The 25,474-nt window shown below is 34.9% G+C and overlaps 1 long non-coding RNA gene across 1 annotated transcript in view; it reads right to left on the bottom strand.

The window, feature by feature from the left end:
* Positions 1–1,483: 1,483 nt before the first annotated feature.
* LOC129501844 (uncharacterized) overlaps positions 1,484–25,474 on the bottom strand; it is a 59,322-nt gene continuing 35,331 nt past the window's right edge. Inside the window, exon 3 of the long non-coding RNA XR_008662830.1 lies at positions 1,484–2,511. This is a non-coding gene — a long non-coding RNA (uncharacterized LOC129501844). The remainder of the gene's footprint in view (positions 2,512–25,474) is intronic.

Genomic DNA, 25,474 nt, shown 5'->3' with positions numbered 1-25,474 from the left:
GTACAGATTTTTGTGTGAAAATAAGTTTTCATTTCTAGAAATGGGACTGTTGGGCCATGTGGTAAGTGTATGTTTAACTTTATAAGAAACTGAGAAACTGTTTTAAAGAGACTTTTTGCATCTTCATTAGAAATGTATGAAAGTCCTAATTACTTTGAATCCTCATCAGTACTTGATGTACTTGATGTTGTCAACTTTTTTTTTAGCTACTCTGCGGTATGTGTAGTATTTCATAGATTTTAATTTGCAGTTCCTTAATGACTAATCCTGTTGAGCATTTTTCTTGTGCAATTTGCCATCCAGATATCTTCTTTAGCCTAACCTTTTGCCTATTTTTAAACTGTGTCTGTTTTCTTAGAGTTGTTTTAAGGGTCCTTTTCATATTCCTGATAAAGTACTTTATTTGGTATTTAATTTACAAATACTTCCTCTCCTATCTTTCCATTTCTTTGAGTCTTTTGCAAAGATTTTGACTTTGGTGAAATTCTATTTCTTTTTTTTCTTTTTTTTTTAAAGATTTATTGATTGGTTGATTGATTTTAGACAGAGTGCAAATGGGGAAGGAGCAGAGGGGGAGGAAGAGGGACAAGCAGACTCTGTGCTGAGCATGGAGCCAGATGCTGGGCTCAGTCCCATGACCAAGGTCTTGTCCTGAGCTGAAACCTAGAGTCTGATTCTTAACTGAGCCATCCAGGTGTCCCTATTTTTTTTCCTATATAGATGATGCTTTGGTGTTATTTTTTTTTTCAATTTAAAATGTCTTTTTAAGAGGTTCTTGGTTGGTTCAGTTGGTTAAGAAACTGACTTTTCATTTTGGCTGAGGTCATGATCTCAGGTTTGTGGGATTGAACCCAATGTCAAGCCCTATAGAAGGTTCTGTACTGGGCATGGGGTGCGCTTAAGATTCCCTTACTCCTTCTCCTTCTGCCCTCTTCTCTGCTTATTCTCTCTCTCTCTCTGTCTCAAAAAAAAAAAAAAGAGTCTTTAAAAGTATTTGTAGCCTTAGAATGCATGCAATTTTTTATTGTCTATTTTCATTAAATATTATATCAAGAGCACCTTTTGGTGTTATTATATACTTTTTAAAAGTATATATTACTTTCATTCATTATTTAAAAGAACATATTTTCCATAAAAGATAATAATATATTCATTTGTTCAATATAAATTCATTGAATACCTATGATGTACAGAGCATCATAGTAGCAAGAAAAAAGTAGCATTCCTTTCTTCCACTCTAAACTTACATTATAGTTTAACATTCTCCAAAATTACTTGATCTAATTATTAAAAATGTAGATTATCTAGTTCTTTCCCTGAAAACTAATTTAATAGGTATGAGGTACAGCCTAATAAATTTTTTATAATTGCCTGTAAGTCAAATTTTAAAAACATTAATCACATGGATAGTAATAACATTATATAATGTTTCATAATCATTTTAACTTTATTAAATATTGAGATTGATTTTTGCTCTCTACAATAAAAAATCACGTTAACAGTGTGCTTTCATTACTTTTAACAAAGTCAACCAACACAAGGTAACAATAAAGATGAACAATAATAGACTGATAGAGAGATCCACATACATATGTACCCCTTGAAAACACAATACGTTCTGTTCACAGAAACTCTTCAGCAGCTGATCACAGCAATGTCCAGGATGCTTAAAAAGTGAGCAATATTGTCTTATCTTTGTGTGTACCTAACTCGAGTCCACATTTGTGGAAATAAAATACAGTTGACCCTTGAAAAACATGGGGATTAGAAGCACTGACTCCCAGTCAAAAACTCCCCTCAAAACCTAACTACTAACAGCCTAGAGTTGACCAGAAGCCTTAACAATAACATACACAATCAGTTACCACAAATTTTGCATGCTATATGTATTAGGTAATATTACAATAAAGTAAGCTAGTTAAAAGAAAATGTTATTTAAAAAATCATAAGAGAAAATACATTTACAGTGCTAGACCATATTTATAAACAAAAATCCATGTATAACTGGGCCCATGCAGTTCAAACCCATCTTGTTCAAGACCATAACTGTTTCTTTTCATGACTAACTCAGATGAATGGTATAAATGAAATTTTTATTGTTTTCTTGACAATGTATTAATGCACTTTCAAAATCCCAGAGCTATGTAGAAAGAGGAATAAAACTCTGAAGGGTCTATATAATTGAAAAATTTGGAAGAATTCTTAGCCAAGCAACTGATGTTCTTTTCAACAAAAGTTATAATCCAGCTGCGCTGTTTTTAGTTCTCTGAGCTTCTAACTCTACATTTAGTCTCCAGGTGGGAAAGCTGAATACCCAGGAAAGTTGGCAAAAAGCACGTGATTATTATGATTGGATCCAAATATGAGAAGTTGAAATAAAACATTAATACAAATCCACTTCCTTCATTGACCTTAACATTGCCTCCGGGTTTATCAAAATAGTACATTTATGACCTGGTTATCTGCTTCCTGAAACTTCCAATTCCTTAATTGGCTTTAAAGTATATACACCTATGGAGAAAAAGGAAAAATTTATTTGAGTTAGGGATGCTTAGTCTTTTACTTCAGACAAACATGTACAGTCAATTTTTCTAGAAAGAGATGAATAATTTCCAGAACTTTAGGATTCATGGTTTACAGTATTCAAATAATCATTGGTGAGTAAATTGCAAGTATCTTCTATTCACTATAAACTGAAAAAATATAAAAGTGAGGAGTGGTAGACATACATAAAGAACAAGTTTTATTATGAAAAATATATATTCAATACCTATTTTATATCATAATTACTGCATCCTACTTTTTAAATAATTATTCTCACCAAGTTCTAAAAATATTTCTCAAGTGCCACACTTTGGTGTTGCTCCATCTGAGAATTTCAGTGCTTGTACCCTTTTTTTCAGGAATAAAGCCTGGCCCATTCATTTAACAAATTCCTACTGCTTCTTAAAAATATAAAAACTACTCAACTCACCTGAAGGTAAAGGAGAAAGGAACTGACCTTTTCTATGCTGTAGATACAAGCAATTTTTAATGGTTCCTCTCATTTGACCCTGACAATAATTTTTCAAGGGTGGTATAAACATTTTAGGGATGATGGAAACCGAGGCAGAGAAACTTAAATAAGCCTTTTAACCTTGACATCTTGCAGCTCTCAATACTGGAAAAAGTGATCCCTTTTTCTATGGAGTGCAATCATATGATCTCACGAATATGTTATAAATTGATGTCAGAAATGAAACTATAGAACATGTCACATAATTACAGGATTCCTTACTAACCTTTGAAAGACAGTAAAATAATACTCACAATCCTTAATATATTTATAAGATGTGTGTGTCTAAATGGTTGTGTAACAGTTTAGGGAAAAGAACAATCTCTATTGAAGCATTTGTCCACAAATTAATCAATTTCTCTCTCTCTTTCAACATTTATTAAGCAAATATTATTAAACTAGTACTTTAATCCACATTGTCATTTTTTAGAATGCAAACAGAATTTTGTGATTCCTTATTTATTAAATGAGGAGACGACTCAAAAAGATGAAGGTGATTCATGTAGTTAGTGGACACAGTTGGGATCCGGTCAGATCGCCTTGAATCCAAGACCTTGACATTGTTTTGTCCCGTTTCTTATCTAGATGGTTAACGAATTGCTAAATCTGCAACATATGCTGTACTTTCCACCTTGAATTTTTACATTTCATCTTAAATGGGCATCCCGGCAATTCCACCTGAAGCTGACTTTTCTTTTCTTATGCTTGCCTTATCATTTCTCCTCTCCAGGTTGGTATCTGATAAAATCTCCCAGTTTTGCTTTAATTGGCATTGGCAACATGTGGTCTCTGATAAAAAGCATATTTTCTTTCACGATTGCAATCATCAGTTAGGCTCATTTTTCTTGGCCCCACCATCAAGCTGAACTTATTTGGAAAAAGAAACAGCAGCTTGTGGGTTACTTAAATGCCAGAGAGCTGAACTTAAAAAAAGAGAGAGAAAAAGTCATACAGGAAAACAACTTAAAAATACATTTCAAAAGCCGTGTGTGTGTGTGTGTGTGTGTGTGTGTAAGCATAGACTTGCTTCAATCACTCTGTTCACGTATAACATACATGCAGAATTAGTCTGTGTATGCAAAACTCATAAAGGGCATGATTTTTACCCATAGCCTATTTATTCCAAACACAGCTAAATGAGGAGGCCAAATATAGAAAGTGATGCTCCAGGGGTCCTACGGCCTATATAGAATTTAAACTCAAGTGATTTGCAAAATCACTACTAAGACAGCTTGCTCATACTGTCAGCATGCCAGCACCAGAAGCTTGTGGTGTATTTTTGTCTTGGCAGATGCACATTCTGTTATAAAGGTCTGTTCATCTGATGCCTTCCTTGTTTGCAGGTAATGCTCAGCGCTTTCTTGCAGGGGAAGGAGTGTTGTTGAGCCCACGTCCCTCTCCCTGTCCTGTAGGGGAGATGGTATCCACTGACTCTGGCTGGGGGACTAATGTCCTGGGTTACCGCCATCACAAGTTCATTTCTGCACCACAGAACTGCATGCTGGTCATGGGTGCTCTCATTCCTTCCTTTTTCTAGGATTCAGTTTTATTTTCAGTATTTGTCAGGGCAGAGGTAAATCAATCATTGTATTAGGGGATATTGGCAATGATTACATTTCTTTAAAAGTCACCTTAGGTTTGAGGAGGTTTTTATTTTCTTTCTTTTCTTTTTTTTTTTTTTTTGAGATTAAAACATGGTTTCCCAAACTGATTAACATAGTTTTTAAGCCACTCTGAAGTGTTTGTTAGGCTTCCATGCTGGTCTCCATATGCCTCTTTTCAATTACATGTGCCGCCACAAGTATGGCTAAATGAAACGCTTCTTTAAAAACAGAAAGCAAACTGTTAGGCTTTGTGCAGTGTAACTAGCTAGAGTGTGACATCTCAAACTGCCCTGATTTCATCACCAAACTGCTAAATGTTCTGATTGCAGAAATAGCCATGAAATGTATCTTAAAATGAGATAACTCTGTGGGAACTAAAGAAGAGGAGGAGAAATGGAAGGGATTAAAATAATATGAAATGGAATTTAAATCATAGTTGTCCTGGAAGCTATCTGTAGAGAGGATTTTCATTATTGTGTGGTTGTAAAAAAAATAGTAATAATAACCATAATAACAATAATTCTAACGTTTATTGACTACTTCTTATATATTAGGCATTATTCTAAAATCTTCACATTATGTCTATTTATTAGGCCAATTACTTAATCATCACAGTAACTCTATAAGAAAAGCATTAGAATTTTAAACATATTAAGAAACTGAGACAGAGAGATATAGTAATTTTTCTAAGGGTCAGAAGCTAGAAAGTGGTGCAGCTGAGATCAAGACTAGGTAGTGCGGCTCCAGAATTTGAATTTTATTTTAAGGTTACTTAGAGAAACAAATGCAAGGATTATATTAGGAAGCCCTTTGTTCATCTATGCTCGTATTGTTCTTCAGTGGGTTATATTACTAGATTGTAAGTTCTCTTGTATCACCCACTAGAGTGCCTGTCATATATCCAGTTCTCAGGAAATGTTTGTGGAATAAATGAATAAATGAATGAATGATATCTTACTTTCTGGGAAGTGCCATAAGTAAACCAATTAGAGTGCAAAACAAGACATCAGTTGGACAAAACAAACAAACAAACAAAATACAACTTGTGAAATATCTATTCAGCTTCTCATTTACTCTTTTCTTTTTCTAGCTTTATTGAGATGTAATTGACATATAATATCATGTAGGCTTAAGGTGTACCATGGATGATTTGATACAGGTATCTATTGCAAAATGTTTACCATGATAAAGTTACTTAAGGATGTGAAGGTGATCTGGCTGTGACACCTGTCACCCCATTGATCACTAGGGTGGATTCCACTGATCTGGCTGGCTAGGCAGGTGTTCCTTTCCTCCCTTACTGCTGCATGTTTTTCCCTCCCAAATCTGCCCACTGGCTGGAAGAGGACAAAGAAACAATAAAGCTACTTAATACATCCTTCACGTCACCTAACTACCATTTTGTTGTTATTGTTGTCATCGTTGCTGTTGTAATGGTGAGAACCTTAAAGTTCTACTTCAAAGCAACATTCAAATACATAATACAGTTTCATTAGCAACAGTTACCATGTTGTACATTAGATCCATAGAACTTATTCATCTTATAACAGAAAGTCTGTACCCATTGACCAATATGTCCCCATTTCTCCTACCCTTTAGCCCCTGGAAACCACAATTCTACTGTTTCTATGAGTACAATCTTTAGACTCCACATATAAATGAAGTCATACAGTATTTGTCTTACTCTGTCTTACTTATTTCACTCAGCATAATACCATCAAGGTCCATCTATGTTGTTGCAAATGGCAGAATTACCTTCTTTCTCATGACCAAATAATATTCATACAGATATAGATAGATATAGATATAGATATAGATATCACATTTTCTTTATCTATTCATTCATCAACAGATTCTTAGGTTGTTTCCATGTTTTGGCTATTGCGAATAGTGCTCCAGTGAATGTAGGAGTATACATATCTGAGGTAGTGATTTTATCTCCTTTAGATATATACACACAAATGAAATTCCTGAGTCAAATGTACTTCTATTTTATAATTTTTTGAGGAGCTTCCATACTATTTTCCATAGTGGCTGCACCAATTTATATTTCCACTAACAATGCACCAGAGTTTCCTTTTCTCTACATTTTCACCAGTATTTGTTATCTCTTGTCTTTGAGATAATAGCCATCCTAACAGGTGTTGGGTAATAGTTCATTGTGATTTTTATTTATATCTCCTTGATGATTAGTGATACTAAGCCCATTTTCAGGTACTATTGGCCATTTATATGTCTTCCTTGGAAAAATGTCTATTCAAGTTCATGCCCATTTGTTAATTGAATTGTTTTTTTGGCATTGAGTTTTATGAATTCCTTACATATTTTGGATTTTAACTCTTATCAGATACATGGTTTGCAAGTATTTTATCCCATTCCATAAGTTGTCTTTCATTTTATTGATAGTTTCTTTTGCTGTGCAAGAGATTTTTACTTTGATGTGTTCAGTTTTGATTTTGTTGCTTATCCTTTTGGTGTCATATCCAAAAGATATATTGCCAAGATAGACATTAAGGAGCTTTTTTTCAGTGTTTCCTTCTAGGAATTTACTTTTCAGGTCTTCTGTTTAACTCTTTAATCCATTTTGAGTTAATTTTTGTGGGTGGTGTAAGATAGGAGTCTAATATTATTTTTTGCATATTGATATCCAGTTTTCCCATACCATTTATTGAATATTATCCTTTCTCCATTGAATATTCTTGGCTCCCTTGTCAAATAAGTGTTGGTCATATATGTGTGAGTTTAGTTCTGGGCTCTCAATTCTGCTCCAGTGCTCTAGGTGTCAGTTTTTATGCCAGTACTATGCTGTTTGATGACTATGGCTTTGTAATATAGTTTGAAATCAGGAAGTGTGATACCTCTAGCTTTGTTTTTTTCTCAAGAGTACTTTGGCTGCTTAGGGTCTTTTGTAGTTCCAAATAAATTTTAGGACTTTTTTTTTTCTATTTCTGTGAAAAATTCTATCAGAATTTTCATGGGGATTACATTGAAATCTATGAATGGCTTGGGTGGTATATACATTTTAAGAGTATTAACTCTTCTGATCCATGAACATGGTATATCTTTCCATTTATTTGTGTGTGTTTTTTTTTCCAAATTCTTTCACCAATGTCTCATAATTTCTGGTATATAGATCTTTCACTTTCTTAAATTTATTTCTAAATATTTTATTGCTTTTGATGTTATTGTAAATGGGATTACTTTATTTCTTTTTCATATGGTTCATTGTTAATGTATGAAATGCAACTGATTTTTTTTTTATAAACTATTACTTGTTTATTAGGTTGAGAGGCATTGCAACATGGTAGGAAATGCTTACACACCAGTGTGAGAGCCAACACAAATTTTAGTCTTAGTTCCAAGGAAGCCACAAGCTCATCATTTGATTTTATTTGGTCATCCCAAGTTGGATTTCAGTTTTCTGTTTGTCAAATAAATTTATTTATTTAGAGAGAAACTCTTTCTAATTCTGATGTCCTATAATATTTTCAAGCAATCAAAATTAGAACTTAACATTGGTTTTGTTTTAGTTTGTGTTGCTTTGAGAAAAGTAGTTATTGATCTAATTTATCTATTTATGAGCATGGAAAATGTTACTTTCATCAATGTTATAAAAGGCACATGAGTTTTAAGAGAAGGAATGATATTTTACATTTTGTAAATAAAGTGAGGTAAGTTGCTTAGAGAACAGTGGAAGTTCCTGAATTTCATAATGGTTAGTACATACTAGAAGATCCACAGAACTGGGTACATAAAAGCTAATCGCTTTCAACAATACAGTGAAATGCTTTGGACTCACCACCCAATTCATTTGTCCTTCTTTTATACAATGGTTCTGTTCCTGAAGATCCTATGTATATTTAAGTAATTATAAAATGAGTAATATTTTAAATATACTAGAGACATTAATAATTTAATGGAATAAATATATATAGAGAAGAATCCTTTGATAAATGCATTCTCAAACTTTAAGAGTTCATTTAAGTAAATTTCTACTTAGCATATAAAATTGGGATCCAGAATAATACAAAATCTACAGGTTTCATATCTACAGAAAACATGGAAACAGCCCGGAGATGGTTTTACTCATTTCTGGAACAGGATTTTGAGTTACAGGTATATACCTGGTCACAGGAAATCCAGACACATGGCGAGCCAGATTTATACATAAGATAAATTATTTTAAGGGTTCTCTGAACACCACTGCCGTCATCCATCAACGTGAAGCTGCTTCTACAAATGTGCATGCATTTCCTGAAAGGATTTATAATCCAGCCAATACGGTACATTTTGAATGTGTTACAGAAAGGACAGATTTACAGGAGACAATCTGCCTTCATGATGATTGCATATTGTGGCATTTCTAGTCCATATGGATCAGTAAGACTTGGATAGCAGGCATTTGACCTTCAAAATCATGCAAATGTGAAACCAGACTTCTACTCTTACAGCTGGGAACGTCAGTGGGGCTTCTTTAGTTTATTCTAGAGGCACTGATTAAAACATGATTTGACTTCTAAAAACCATTGAATTTTTTTTCAATGCTTACTTCCCCCTCCCTGGAGAATGATTTGGTCTTTTGCTCCCCTCATCCACATTCCCTCTGGCTAACCTTCACTCATTAGCACCCAGAACTCATATACTGATCATTTAAGAGAGAACTTGCTAACTCAGAGCCACAGGCTAACTATAAACAAGACTTCAGACCTTTTTGTTCATGCCATAGTTAATCTCAAGTAATAACTTCTGAAAGCCTTTGAAAAGGTCTGAGAGTAGCTTTCTGTCAGAGGTCTTAGGAAACTGTACATTTTCTCACTGTGAAACCTTGATCATGCCAGATATAATCAGACTGTTTATCTGGCAATGTTAATTTTCTGGGTTTACAGTATAACAATTCTCCAAGATTATTGGAACAGAATCACAAGAAGTTATATTTGTTAATCAGCCAATTTTTTTTTGCATTTAAACATTCAGTGCAAAATGGTATCACATTTTTCTAGAGTGCAGACGAGACTGTGCTTGAATAAATGCATTTTGCCAAAGCAAAAGTATTATTAAAAAAATCTCAAGATTGAGAGAAACAATTTCAACAGTTTTCCTCTTTGTGATTTAAAGCTTTGAGGACCCTGCAGGGAGAGGCAGACTAGAAGAAGCTATAGGCATCTTTGTGACCACATTCTGCCAAGCTAAAGATAACATGAAAAACTATCATACAAGAGGAAAAAATAGATCTGAACAAAATCTCTGCCTCTAATGAGGCAAATGGGATTTTCCTTCCTATCCTAGCACCACCAACCACCACAGTTACTCTAAACTCTTCCATAAAGGGATGTTTATAAGATTCTGGTCTAGACAGCCTTTGGGCTTTTGGCTATAAGCCTCAAAGAATTCATATGTTTGGCATTTCATGTTTTCCTATCTAAATATTGTACCTAGCAACTCATTTTAAACTTGTTATGAATTCTTCATTGGTAAACAATAAATCTTCTATCACCTGGCTCTTGTCTCATAACTCAATTTTTAACCATTTCTTAAATCAAAATTTCTTTCTGTCCATCAATAATCAGCTTTAAATTTTAGCATTGCAAAGTTTAGTGTCTCCATTTGCTTATCATTAGGGCAATATCTTTCAGTTTTGCTTTTGGAAGGTGCAGGTATCCAGTGTATTCAGACTCCAAAGAACCTAATACTAGAGCAGGTTGTGTTTACTAGGGAACTTACCATGTGCCACTTACAGTTCTAAGTTCTTTCCATGCATTTCATTGATTTTTCTCACAACAACCCCATGTAGTAGGTGTTCTGATTGTCCCAATTCTACAGATAAAGAAAGTGAAGTCTAAAGAAGCTAGGCTACTGCCAACTATATATCCTTGGTCACATTTGGCCCACATGAAGGATCTTGAAACCAAGAGTTTGAAGCCAAGCCAGAAATCTTTACTATTTGTTTGTACAGACAGAAAATTGCCAATGCACATATGGATATGCATTTTCATTGTTTATGGACTTGCTCAATTGCTATCTTTAATCAAAAAGTTTATTAGAAAATCAAAAATCCATATCAATTATAAATCTACCCTAATAGACAGGTAAAATGGTAGCCCAGCCACCATTAAGGTACAGATATGAGGAACTGAAAATGTGATAGATGGAATTGACCAGTGGTAGACAGGTCATATACTTTTATGAGATATCACTTTCCCCCATGAATAAAATAAATAGTTGGAATAGAGAAATTCTAAAATCTCTTCCAGAGCTGAAATTCTATGACCTCATGATGAACCTTTAGTGGTAAAGATCACAATTATGGTTTGGAATATTGTTTTTATTTATAAAATTTGCCATAAATTAATTTTGTCAATTTATAAATTTATGCCAAATTGGCATAAGACAAGCATAACTCAGAAAAAGAAGGATATAGACTGCTTATTATGTCTCTTTGTAGAAAAAGGAGACACATCTAGAAGCTTCACTTCTAGCATATGAAGATCACTACATAATTCATTATAGAAGCCAAGACAGGTATAATTTCTACTCTTGAAGGACCAGTGTGGCAGCTTCAAAAGAGCCATAGCAAAAGGAAATTGCCCATAATTCATGTAAGACTCATTTCCCTACCTTCAGTATATTCCTACTATTTGTACATGTATACTATTTCAACCTAAGATGATTATGGTTATCACATAAAAACATTTTACATACCTTGGAGAATATCTGGAAGCTTGTCTATAAATATTTTTTTGGGGGGGGCAGTTAAACATTCCCTTAAGAAAAATACACATGCACACAGCACACAATTTCTCTAGGTTCCAGGACATGGTGTTTAAAGTGCAATCACCTTAACTCTTGCTTGGAGAACTTTTATGATGCTCAGAAGAGTTACAAAGGAGTTTAGTGAAGAGCAAAAGAAAGTCTAGTATGAATAGGACAGGTTTCTCCCCCTAGGGATACATCATGGGGTTGGGGCCATGGTGGGGCTCCCCTGAAATAATGTTCAAGATTTTTTTGCATGTGCATACAGAAAGATGCCATCATATTTGCAGGGAAGTTTCTATACAAAATCGAAAAAAAGGGAGTCTGTTAATAATGAAAGTAGTTATCAGATTGCTAAAAGGCCAGGGTCCCCAAAAAGAAACTGCTTGTTAACAGCAAAAATATTTCTTCTACTCAACTTATGTTAGCCCTTACCCTTGCTTCCAATGTCACTGGATACCCATTCCCCCAACATGGTCTTGTCTGACTTCTGCTCATAAAGAAATACAGTCCTACTGATGCACTCTTGATGGGAAGAAATCAAAAGTAAAATTAAGACCGATTTCGTTTTTATGCAAAGTAAGTTAAACAGATTTTTTGTAAACGTAGAATTTTGTGTTAAGGAGAATCCTTAAGTGAGGTAATTAGCCGACCAACTGCTCATTTTTTCTCAGATGCATCTTCTCCCTTTTTCTGTTCTACATTTTAGGAAATAGTATCTTCTAAACTCTCATGTTCTCTTGCAAACCTGGTAGAAGATCGAAGGGTAAGAAAGGGAAGTCAAGGCCTTCCCCACAACCCTTTCCAGGTGTGTCCGCTGTCCTCTGAGGTGGCGGTTCCTCCTGAACAGGGCTCTTTGTGCTTCCAGCTTCCAATGGGCAGCCATCACCGATTCTAACTCCACTGAATGGTCCTCGCTTCTGGCTTCTGGAAATACCACCTCCCCCTGTTCTTCTGGCTGTAGTGGTGGCACTTTCTGTTATTAATGATCTCTAGTTTCTCCTACCATCTCCTATTTGAACTTCAGCTATTCCATAACCCTTGTAACTCTGAATTATTATTATTATTTTATTTTAAAGATCTACAATGGCTTCTATTTTCCTGGTTGGACTCCAGTTGTTCCAGGTAAACTGGTTGTAGATGCACTGTCTCTAATGCAGGAGATAAAGGGAGTCAGGCCAAGTATTCTGGAAAGCAAACATCTGAAATATTAGACAGGATAGTGGTATATAATTTCTGATAAAAGATACACATGAAAATATTTCTTGTGCAATATGGGCAGTTTTCTATGACTTGCTTTTATCCAGACATGCAGACTACCTGGTATCATTTATTGTTATTCCCACTTTCAATCTTTTTTTGCTGCATTTTTGCCCTATGGGATCTACAGGGTTTTCTATGTCACATTATGTAATCCCAGAGTAATTGAAAAACATAAATTTCCTGGGGATGAATAAAATTATTTTTAATTGCTTTGAAGTGAAGAGCCCATGAGTGCACAGGTTCAGCCAAAGAAAATATGTAGATAAATAGATCTGCAGGTTTTATACATTTTCCTCTTTGAGATCCAGTGGATAAGCAACAGCCTGGAACTCAAAAGCCTTTGAAATATCCTCTATTTTACCCCTCATGTTCAGTGACCTTGAGTAAGTCACCTAAATTGGAGGTAACTCTGGCTCTGAAGGGAATGATCTAGTGTCCGAGACAACAATCCATTTTAAGATAAAATAGCCTATAGAAATGTTCAGTGCTAGAAAAACTTAACAAAATAGCATTTGGATGTGTCCATGTGCATGAAGCCCTCTGGAGAGTTCTCTCTATTATTATAATCAGTCAAGTTTAGTTATCTCAGCTTATGTTGATGCATGGGGATTTATATTTCTAACACCCATTCCCGTTAGCTCCATAGGTCCCCTAGAGAGAAATTCATTTTACAAATTCAAAACAATGGCTTAGCTTTCATTTGAATTAAATTTCCTATCATTTCCACTTTGCAATAAATGTCAGCTGGTTTATGCAGAAAACACTGAGACTTAGGTTAAAAGTATTTGCAAACATGCAATTAGGAATTGACGAAAACAGTTGTCTACTTCTGTGTTTGATTAAAGCATCAACTGCCATCTTCAGCACTGCATGCCAGATTTCTCGGCAAAAGGTTATCTTCCTCACTTAAGGGGGCACTATACCCCTAGGCCTGCCCTTCTTTTAAAGAGAACTGAACATCACACTACTCACTCTGGAAATCCCATAATCTGATCCCAGCTTAGTCTGATTCAAGTTGCCATTAGAAGACGGCACATGTGTTCCCTTCCCTCCCCTGTGTCCACCACAAACATTGACAATTACTTGTGGCATTTTTGTTTCACTGAACTCTTTTTAACCTAGTGTTTCAGGAAACCTTTACCAATTGATTGGAGCTATCATAGTGGCATAATTATGTTTTAGACTTGCTTTGGAAGAATAATTCAAGCTTTTTAACACAAGTTGACATCAAATATTTATCTTAATAGGAAGTTCTTAGACAATTCCAGCAAATCATGTCTTTCAGAAAGTACCATTGTGAGATTTTGAACTTGACAGATCTGGAAGAGAAAACAGTGCAATTTGTCAGGGGTAACGAGTACTCAAAACCTATGGTGTATACGTTTTCCCTGGGAAGAGGGAAAAATGAAATCTGAGGGCAATGGGAGAACTAAGAAGCTTGTTTTTATTTCACGGAGATAAGTTTCTGAGACCTGGAAGGGATGTCTCTTGAGTGTAACATCTAACTTGGAACTGTGGCCAGTATGGCTAGGGGTATGTAATGACCGTAAGGAGAGGAGAAGGTTTGGGTTTGACATACAGCAGAAACCACCTCACTTGATTTTCACTTCTATGTTTAAAGGAGTCTTTTTTGGTGACGGGTGATGCTAAAATTTAAAATTACAACCTCGCTCATTGAGAAAGTTTCAGCAATAACCTGTTTGTAAAATTCCTTCAGATAAATATTTATTGAGTAATCACTGCATATAAGACACTGTTTGGTCATTTTGCTCCTCATCTATAAAATGGGAACCACAATGCTTATTTTGTCTGCCTCACAAGATTGCTGGGAGGATTAAAGTTAGCAAATGTTTGAAAAATAATTATTGAAGTATCAAGGAGTATCTTTATTATACTCATATTGTAATAAGAATTATTATTACATGACAAGGGAAGAGCTTTAATAGGAATTAATCCTTAATAAGAAATGGGAAAGAGGAAAAAGCAATCATGGATTATATAAGATTACCAAGAATGATCTGGAATTTTAGAGGCATCACATAATATTTTTGAGACATAGCACAGTGCCTGGGGGTCATAGAGTTACTCGCTAAATTGTTGAGAAAGTGAGGAAATTAGCAGCTGGTTGAATTTTTTTTTTAAAAAATGAGACTTTGTGATTTATCTTGACAGTAATTGTGTCTCTTTTTTCATGTCACTTGGGCTTTAAGCCTGCCATGTTTTCTGGGTCTTCATAAACTAAAGTTTTATGGGAGCAAGAAAATTCTCTGCTGACTCCTTTCCTTCCATCAAGCCATCACATTCCTATGGGCATTTGCAAAGTCTCATTCTCCAGCTTCCATTCATGATATGACCATTTTCACAATGCTTTCATATGTTCCCATAGCTTTACTTCCTACTTCTATTTGAGTGACGGTTAATCTAAATTTCTAGCCCTGACTCTAACCTTCTGATCCACATTTGCAATGACCTGCTGGATATTTATTTCCTCACAAAGACAATTCTCTTCTTTCTCTCCTCTTTTCCTTATTGTATCAATCATAAAGGCAATAATCCAGCTAAGAACCTTGCAATAATCATCATTTTGTCCTCTCTTCCTTTTTCCCAACCATCCTCCCATTGTACTCAGCTCCCTACTACATAGAGCTCTACATCTCCATTCCTACAAACACAGAGCCTCCATTTTCTATGTCCGCTGCTTCTTCTTTTGAGCTATTACCTTTTGGACTTTAGTCATAACTTTCTTTTTTTTTTAATTTTTTTTTATTATTTATTTTTGATAGTCACAGAGAGAGAGAGAGAGGGAGAGAGGCAGAGACACAGGCAGAGGGAGAAGCAGGCTCCATGCACCGGGAGCCCGACGTGGGATTCGATCCCGGGTCTCCAGGATCGCGCCCTGGGCCAAAGGCAGGCACCAAACCGCTGCGCCACCCAGGGATCCCTAGTCATAACTTTCTAATTGCTTTACCGAACATCCCATTTCCAAGTTTTCCCTAGAATTGGTTCTCTGAAACATAATCTGCTCAGTAATGTCTCTTGTCACCACATGCTGTTCTATGTCCACCTTAGCCCTTCTAGAATCTTCTCAGCTCTAAGTTATCTATAAAAGAAAGAGCAAACTCCTCAATGTGTCTTTCAAAGTCCTAGCCAGTCTGACCCCTGCCTACTTTTTAGACTCATCTCTTAGTTCACTGTCAGTCCCTCCATGTTTCAATAATGCAGAACTACTGGGGAGCCTGGGTCAGTTAGGTTTCTGCCTTCAGCTCAGGTCATGATGCCAGCGGTCCTGATTCGAGCCCTGTGTCGGGCTTCCTGCTCTGCAAGGAGTCTGCCTCTCCCTCTCCCTCTGGCCCTCCCCTTGCTTATGCTCTCTCTCTCTCAGATAAAGTAATAAAATCTTAAAAAAAATAATGCAGAGCTATTTATTTTTCCCAGAACATGCCTATCTCTGTGCTTTTGTTCAGTATTTTATCCCCATGGAATGAGTCTCTTCTTTCTTGTCTTCAAAATCATTTATGCCCTTTAGAGTCCAGGCACAAATCTTTCATTGATCTTCCTTTTAGATTCTAAAAAGGACTGTCAGTAGACTGTTCATTTCCTGAAGCACTCATTTATCTTTGCTTATTCTCTATTGGAACTATCTATATCATGCTTTGTATTATTATATGGAATTATTTATATGCTACTCCCACTGGAAGCTCTTAGATAATGGACATTATGCATTGTTAATTTGTGACTCTGTTCCACCCTTAGATATCTGGCACATACATAATAATTGCTCATTAAGTTTTAGTTGAAGTTTTATAGAAAAAATATTATGTATGCTATTAACATTTAAAATTACTAATATTTGAGAAAAGCAAGCCTTGATTTATTCATTCTGGGGGTCAAAAATTAATTAGTGAAGAAAATAAACTATTGGGGCAAGGTAAAAGATTTATTACATTTTGCTATTCATTTCTTTTTCACATATATCTATATATGTATAAAGATGTATTCACTGTACACATATTCTTATGGTTTCAGGATAATTAATGCAGATCAAGTGAAGAAGATAAAATTAGTTAAATCTGAGCAATAGCTAGTTAGGAGAGAAAAGATTGTTAAATGGCAAAGATAGTCATCTTATACCAAACAGCTTAATACCAAACAAGATTTTCATAGGATTAATTATTTGGGAGGGACAGCTTAAAGATAAATTTCTGTTTATTTTAGGTACTAAAACTATTCATAATAAGATCTGAACAATCCTTTCACATTTAAGATTAAAAAGAAAAAATAATTTCCTGAATATAATTATTACTAAGGAAATTCAGCATAAAGTGTAGCAAGTGGGGTGCCTGGGTGACTCAGAACATTAAGTGTCTGACTTATGATTTCAGCTCAGGTCATGATCTCAGGTTTGAGACTGAGCTTCACATTGGGCTCTGTGCTGGGTGTGGAGCCTGCTTAAGATTCTCTCTCTCCCTCTCCTCCCCCTCCCCCCTTCTTTCTGTCTTCCCACTCTAAAAACAAAACAAAACAAAAAGTAGCAATTATATACTATTATGTTCGACTGACCCCAGAATTATATAGTATATAGTTTTTTTCTTATACTATATTACTGCAAATCAATTATTGAAAATATTTCTCAATACTCAGATCAAAATACTGGTTTCCCCAAATGTAAAAACAGAAAGTGCTCATCTAATAGGCATATATGTTTATATATAGAAAACTATCTTTTCAGTATGTAATATTAAACATACAAATGGAAACTAGCTCTACTGTTTAAAGATGATCAAAGCTACCAAAGGAAACAACTGCTCAGATGGTTAATAAAATACATTTGATCTATAAATGTATCACAGCATACTTAGTCAAAATTGAGAATTTGAGAAAGAAAAACTTTAAATTGAGAAACATCTTTAAAAGCTGTTTATACAATTTTACTACCAATCGTAATTTTTAAATATTCTTTAACTCAATATAGTCTAGAGATACTTTTTGTGGACTTTTCAAAATATTCTTTTATACCACACAAGCATCAGGAACCAATTTTCCAGAAGAGCAATTAAAACAGTAGAGTGGCTGTAATTAGTCTAAAAGAGCTAAGAAAATAATCACTGTTTAGACCTTACAGTAGAATAAGATTATTACAAAATTATATTGTTTTTAGTAAAAATCTATTTGTGAGGGCGACACTTTGTGGGACACGTTTCCTGTCCCTCTGGCTATAGCCTCCTAAATATTCTAATAACTCAAGTAAACTGGTGGCACAAACAGCGCAGCTATGAATGTGTCTGGAGATTCTGCATCTGCCTTCCTTAATCAACTTCCTTTCCTGAATATGAATTGCAATAATGAGTCAATTAACGTCCTCAAATGCCAATGAGATGCAAAAAAGATTGGTGGTGGTGGTGGTGGCAATGCGTTTCGGGAGCTGTTCCAATGTCTGGATTTTAACGAGAATCACACACTGAGCTCACAACTGATTATTTATCTCATGCAAACGTGACTGGCTGGCACTTTCCCCTGCAGCCTTCCCCATGGCTCCCCCAAGAAAGTGGGGAAGATAAATCTAACCTGATTATCTAGACAGTCTCTTTGGTTTAGAGTCATTATTCCTAAGGCTTAACTTCTCACCTCTTTGCTCAGATGAGAAGACATATTTTTGATCATTTTCCCTATCGATTTTCTGCACTGACACTTTACACATATTCTGAGATTATGATCCTTTTTGGTATATATATGCTAACAAGGCATTAGCAATCTATTTTCAAAGCACAGCTTCTTTTTTGTAAGATTTATTTATTCATGAGAATCACACAGAGAGAGGCAGAGACACAGGCAGAGGGAGAAGCAGGTTCCCTGCAGGGAGCCTGATGTGGGACTAGATATCATGACCTGATCCAAAGGCGGACATGCAACCACTGAGCCACCCAGAGGTCCCCAAAGCACAGCTTTTGTTATTCCCTTAAGGTACATTTAAATAAATAAAAAATAAATAAAATAAATTAAAAAAAATAAAAAAATAAAAAATAAATAAATAAATTTTAAAAAAAGGTACATTTAAATAGTTTATTGTAATTTATTGTCTTCTATCTGCCAAAAACTTTAAATATATTACTGTATCTCAAAACATTTTTGTTTCTTTTTTTAAAATTGAAATATAATTGATATATAACATCGTATTGGTTTTAGGTGTACAACGTAATGATTTGAAAAATGGATATATTGTGAAATGATCACCACAGTAAGTTTGGTTAGCATCCACCCCCACACATAATTATAATTATTATTATTATAAGTAGTCTTCTTCTTCCCATTTAACAGGCAATAACTGAGGCTCAGAAAGAAGTGTACACAGCTGCTGAGAGGCAGCGGCAAACTCTGCAATCAGGCCCATCAGCTTAATGCTTATATTCTTTGCACCATGAAACAATGCTCACATCTGTGTGAGATTTGACTTTCTACCTAACTGTTTACATAGAATTTAAGGGAATATTAAAACTCGACATTTAAAAACAGCAATTCTCTATCTTTAATTTCATTAAGAATCCTTCAGGTTTAATAAATTTGAAATGTTCCAATGCAATTTACCTCCCAGATATTTCAGTTTCCTCATTTTAAAAGCCTGGACAGCTGGCTGACCACTTGGCAAACACAAGACCCCCAAAGTAAAATGATAACTCTGGCCGCATGGCCACTTTTCCCTGACAGATTGGAACCCCTCACTGGCCATATTTTAATGTAAAAACTGAACTACTGAAATTCAGTCATATGCTTTCTTCCCAGGGAGTCGAGAAGTGTCTTTCTGAGAAGCACGTAGGCATCCATAATAAAATCTGCCATGCCAGAGTGACCAATTTAAAGCTTGTTCTTCTGAAAATTCATCTTTCCTAATTGTAACACTAGACAGAGTGGAAAGACATAGTGGAGTGAATTTCCATGAAAGTCAAGTTATTCCCAAGTTAACTGAGGTTTAAAAAATTATATAAAAGTAGTGGCTTTGTTTGCACAAATTATTAATGCCATTTTAGCAATGCCTTATGTGAACTTGTGACTGGCACCATGTTAATTTCTGATTATTATTTATATCTATGTCATGAAAAAATTCTTGTATTTCAGCCTGAGAATTTTTTTTTTTGTTCTAATAACCCTTTTTGCCAATGCTGACTCTTTTCCATTTAGCAGAAATTCTAGAATTATTCTCTCTCATTAAGATGCATCCTGGAAAATACAACAAACTGCATTTGAAATGCAGTTAAAAGATGTGTGTGTGTCATTATCTATACTGCCTTGACATGCTTGACTATGAAAGAGGGTAAAATACGGTGACTTTTCATTCATTAAATGTGTTCTCTATCGAATAAGGATGATGTAACAGTAAACTGGGACCTTGCCACCTTTCCTTATCAAATGTAGAGAGATATGTTAATAAATGTGCAGTGATCATTCACCCAGGCAACGTAACAGCTTAGGGGCTGAAGACACTGCTTTATGTTTTAAGTTTGGAATCATATGATATTAGCTTCTTCAAAAACAAAATATCCAGTGGGACTTCAGTATAAATGCCTTAGGAATTAAATTTTGCAGACACAAGATTGGCTTGCCATTCTTTAACTTTGGAAACCCCTGTGGAAGAATACAAAATGAGATTACATAGGAGTGGTTGTTAAGAAAAAAAATCCTTGGGATCCCTGGGTGGCGCAGCGGTTTGGCGCCTGCCTTTGGCCCAGGGCGCGATCCTGCAGACCCGGGATCGAGTCCCACGTCGGGCTCCCGGTGCATGGAGCCTGCTTCTCCCTCTGCCTGTGTCTCTGCCTCTCTCTCTCTCTCTCTCTCTGTGACTATCATAAATAAATAAAAATTAAAAAAAAAAGAAAAGAAAAAAAATCCTATGCCTTTGGAATCCAATATAAAACAAAACAATTTAGCTGTTGCCGGGTCTTGCAAAGTGATACACAGAAAAGTAAATCCACAAAGGAATTCCACAGCAAGTCATTGCTGCAGACAAATCACACTTTCCTTTGCTTCAGTTACTTTCAAGATTTATTTTAAATTACAGAGCACAAGCAGAGAGAACTGAGAAAGGATCTTCTTGTATTTCAGTGATGTGGCCTGGAGGTGGTAGCTAAATAATAAGCTCTTTACACACATTACTGAATAATCTATACACTCGAATAATTAAAAGCAACAATCCCAGTTTACTCATAAAAAGTTCATCCAGAGTCCCCTTCAGAGTAGTTACAGATGTTCCTCTGCTTCCAATCTAAATGAGCTTCAATAAAATGTATTTTACAACTCTCCTTGGTACATTTAGATTCCTAATGAATGTCAAAAAATTCCCCTTTCCTTAAACCCCATTTAAATAAATTGGAAACTAAGTTCTTTACCACTCCCAGAAATAATCGAATAGTTTCATCTAAGACAAACTTTTTATAAAAACTCTTACATCCAGCTTACTTTCCTACAGCTCTTAAAATTTGGCTCTGTAGAATATGATGATAAGCAAGGTTTTTATTTTATGAAGCCACATAAAAATCATCATTGAGGAACCTGAGGTGTGGGGTCAGGGTTGTCTGACATAATGGACTTCTAGTACTTTGTAACTTGAACCTAACACCTGTGGGAAACTCATTCTTGTCAAATTCTGAATTTCTGACATCTGAATTTCTTTGGATTTTCTGAATAAACTCAAAATGAGAATGTCTACTGCACAAACACACACACACACACACACAAAGTTTACACAGATTCACTGAAATAACCAGTTGTTGAGCTTGAACCAAGTTGCAGCAGTTAGGTACCACAGCCATCTCATTTCTGTGCTCAAAAAAAGTTCAATATGGGACCTTTTGATAATATATTCAGTAGAATCTCACATTCTGCAAACTGGCTTTTTCCCAAATTCTGCCATCTGATCTGTTTTCTGCTGGTGCCTTTCATTCTCTCATAAGGCAGGTGGTCAGAATTGAGCAGACAAGTAGTCACCTCATGGTCAAAAAGATGCTTGTATTATGATAAATTGACCCCATGACTGCTAAATGTTTTTCACTGTTCCTTGAGCACAATCACCATTTTTTAAAATGTATGCTAATTTGGCAATTAAGAGAATGATTTATTAATAAAATGTATGGCATAGATTTTGATACTAAGAAAATCATCAAAGAAAAACAAATATTTGATAAAGAATATTGCATAATTCCATCCTTCCCAGAATCTTCATTTTCCTCAGTAAGAAGAGGCCTAATACATAATGTTTTTCGAAGGACTCTGATGCTTAAATTATCAAGTGTTGGGGAGATGAAGGCAAGCAATATTATCACATTGGTGAGTTTGTAATTTGTGAATCTTCACTGTTAAAAACAAAAACCTCTCTCATAAATTAGGAAGTTAACACATCAGTCATAGATGGTCAACTTGAAATAATACTTTACTCAATATTTTTGAAGTTGTAGGAAGAATTGGCCATTGACTGTTATAAGCAGTGGAGAGCTGGAATACATCTCTAAGACTATTGAATAGTCTATAAACTACCTCCAATTTCAGTCTAAGTACTATTTTAAAACTTCTTAATGATACTATCATTTTTTCTGCCACATACAATTGAAGCATAAGGTCTCATTCACAAAATGTATAATCATTCAGGATTATTGCCTAAAATTGTGAAAATATTTAAATTACAGCATTGTAACCAAAATACAGCTATAATTGCTTGCCAATTAAGTGCCAGATAATGTCTTGGGCTGGCCAGCCTTTCATCACTAGTTCAGGTTCTGTCATGACACAGTGGTGATGGAGACAAGGCCTGGTCGGAGCAAAGATCTTCTGAAATGTCTTCACCTTTTGGATTCATTCTTTCATTTCATAAAGGGACTGACAAAATTATATATTTTAAAGCTGGTGTTTTAAAAAGGCATATTTTTAAATTCTCTCATCTTTTACTCTGTTCTAATCACTTTGGCCTTCTCACTGTGGTTTGAACACACCAAGCATGCTGCTGTCACATGGTCTTTGCTCTTGCCTTTCCCTCCACCTCTCATGTTCTTTCCCTTGATTTCAGTATGCCTCAGTCCCCGACTTTCAAGATCTTGTTCAAATATTTCCCCATAAGAAAGACTTTCCTTGTCCACACATTGAAAATATTAACTACTTTTCCAAAACTCTCTAGCCCTTTACCCATCTTTATTTGTCCTTTTGACCCTAAGAACTATGTTGCATATTATACCTTTATTGATTGATTGATTTAGTGTCTCTCCCACTAGAAATTAAGTTCCACAAGAGCAGGAATTTTGCCTATTTTGCTAATTAGTAGACCCCAGCCAGTTACTATAACAGGTATACAGTTGATGCTCAATAAACATTTGTTAAATGAATGAATAAAGTCAATATCCCATACTTGGAGAAGCTAGTATGACTCTCCTGTATGAAACTCAGGGTAGGGGTACTGCTATGCAGCCTTAATTTTTAAAACAATATATAGATAAGATAGATAGATAGATAGATAGATAGATAGATAGATAGATAGATAGTTGCCTCATACATGTTGGATGCAATTTGTGTTATTTAATTTGGAGGAATTAAGTAGTTTCTAAGTACTTTTAATTTGTAGAGGTGTGGAAAGAGAAACCATGTTTATAATTAAAATGCTAGAAGAATCTGTATTTGTAGTCTGCTGGTTGTGTGATCGTGGTATATTTTCCTAGGGTTGCTTCCCCTTACTTCCTCTTTTTTTATTTCATATTCATACAAGTTCATGAGAAAATACTTGGGATTATTCCTTCTACTTTTTAAATAATTTAAAATGTATACTCATCAGCAATATTAAATTCTTGGGTTATGTAATAAACATCAGATAATATATTTAATGCAGAAGTTGACATATCATAGTTTAGCACAGACTTGTGCTTGAATATTGTGACAGTGAGTTATCAGCTGTATGGCTTTGAGTCAATTCCATAATTTCTCTGTAAAATGAATAAATTCTTCACAAGTTGATTGTGAGAATTTAATGAGATAATATATTAAAAATTCAGTATGATATGCAGATTATACACAAAAAGTCTTTGAACATATGTTAATTTATTTATTTTCTTTTAAAGAATTATTTGGAGAACTTTCAGAAGTCCACTTTTTTATAATAATGACACTATTGAGGTTAATTTTGATTATTAATTATAGCCAACATTTACTGGATATTTATTTTGTGCAAAGTATTATCTAAGTAAAATATATATTTTGTCTCCTTTAACCCTGACAAAAACAGTATGATGTGGGTATTATCTTAATTCCTCATTTTAAAGTTGAGAAAACTATCCAAGGGCCCATAGGTCCAAAATAATAAAGCAGGTATCTGAGTCCAGGTCTTTCTGATATTAAATGACATCCTTTTAACCAATATGCTATACTACCTCTCTTATTAATATATTTGAGAATATTGTGCTTGAAGACACAAAGATGTATGAGGATTGCATATACATATACTGTATATGTAATATAAAATGTAATAATATATATTATAATATAATATAATATAATATAATATAGTATAATTCCATTCCATTAAAAAACATTTACCAATTACTTAATATAAGACAATGTTTTTTAGATGCTATCATATATGGAACTATAAATATATTATACTCTTTGACTTCAGTGAACTTTTTATGTATATATGACTGTGTATGTTTGTGTATTAATGTATTCTTTATGTGCCTTAGCATATAGCAGATAGACTTGTTGAACTAAGATTTAAAAAGATTTTAAGGGATGCCTGGGTGGCTCAGTGGTTGAGCACCTGCCTTCGGCCCCGGGCGTGATCCTGGAGTCCCTGTATTGAGTGCCGCATCCGGCTCCCTGCATAGAGCCTGCTTCTCTCCCTGCCTATGTCTCTGCTTCTGTGTGTGTGTGTCTTTCATGAATAAATAAATTTAAAAAGTTAAAAAATAACTAAAAAGATTTTAACAAATATATTAATCATACAACATTAGTCAATGAAAAATTTTCCTAGAAATCAAACTGGACACAATCAAAAAATGTTATTTCTTATAAAGCAGATGAAAGTTCATAGTAAGCACATCAGATAGAAAACGTTGATGGAATATCAGGGGCAAAATAATATATGTGACTATAACAATCTCCATACATTAGACTCTAATTCCTAGAATATTAGAGTTTATTTAAAAAAAATTTAAAGATTGTGTCTATCATTTGAGAGAGAGAGAGAGAGAGAGAGAGAGAGAGAGGGCACAAGCAGGGAGGAGGGACAGAGGAAAAGGGACAAGCAGACTCTGTGCTGAGCAAAAAGCCCTGTGTGGGGCTCAATCTCAGGACTCTAGGATTATGACCTGAGCTGAAGGCAGATGCTTAACCAACTGAGCTACCCAGGGGCCCCTAGAATATTAGAGTTTAAATGGGAGGTCTATGATCTAAGCTGCTTTATTATACTTTGACATTGTAAGTCTTTTATAAATCAACGAAATATCAATTCTAATCTTTCAATTGATAGGTTAAGGAAAGGAATACTGGAATCATGAAGGAACTTAGCTGCCTTCACACATTAAGCTATAATCAAAATGTATCTTGATTTCCTATCCTGGGGTTTTCTTATTAAATGTGTATTATTTCCATGGATATAGAAAAGATAATTTACATCTGGCTGAATTCACAGACTTTTCTGAGGTTAAATTATTCATTGTCCAAGTAGTGTTAAGCAAAAATACCTTAGATCTGTGGTTTTTAACTTGTGCTCTGGTCACTTGAAGTTTCCATAGACGAAGTTCAGAATGACCAGGGCTCCAAGGTGTTTGCATTTTTC

This window comes from Nyctereutes procyonoides, unplaced genomic scaffold, assembly GCF_905146905.1.
Source record: "Nyctereutes procyonoides isolate TBG_1078 unplaced genomic scaffold, NYPRO_anot_genome, whole genome shotgun sequence".
NCBI lineage: Eukaryota > Metazoa > Chordata > Mammalia > Carnivora > Canidae > Nyctereutes > Nyctereutes procyonoides.
This window is presented reverse-complemented; position numbering and strand designations above follow the sequence as displayed.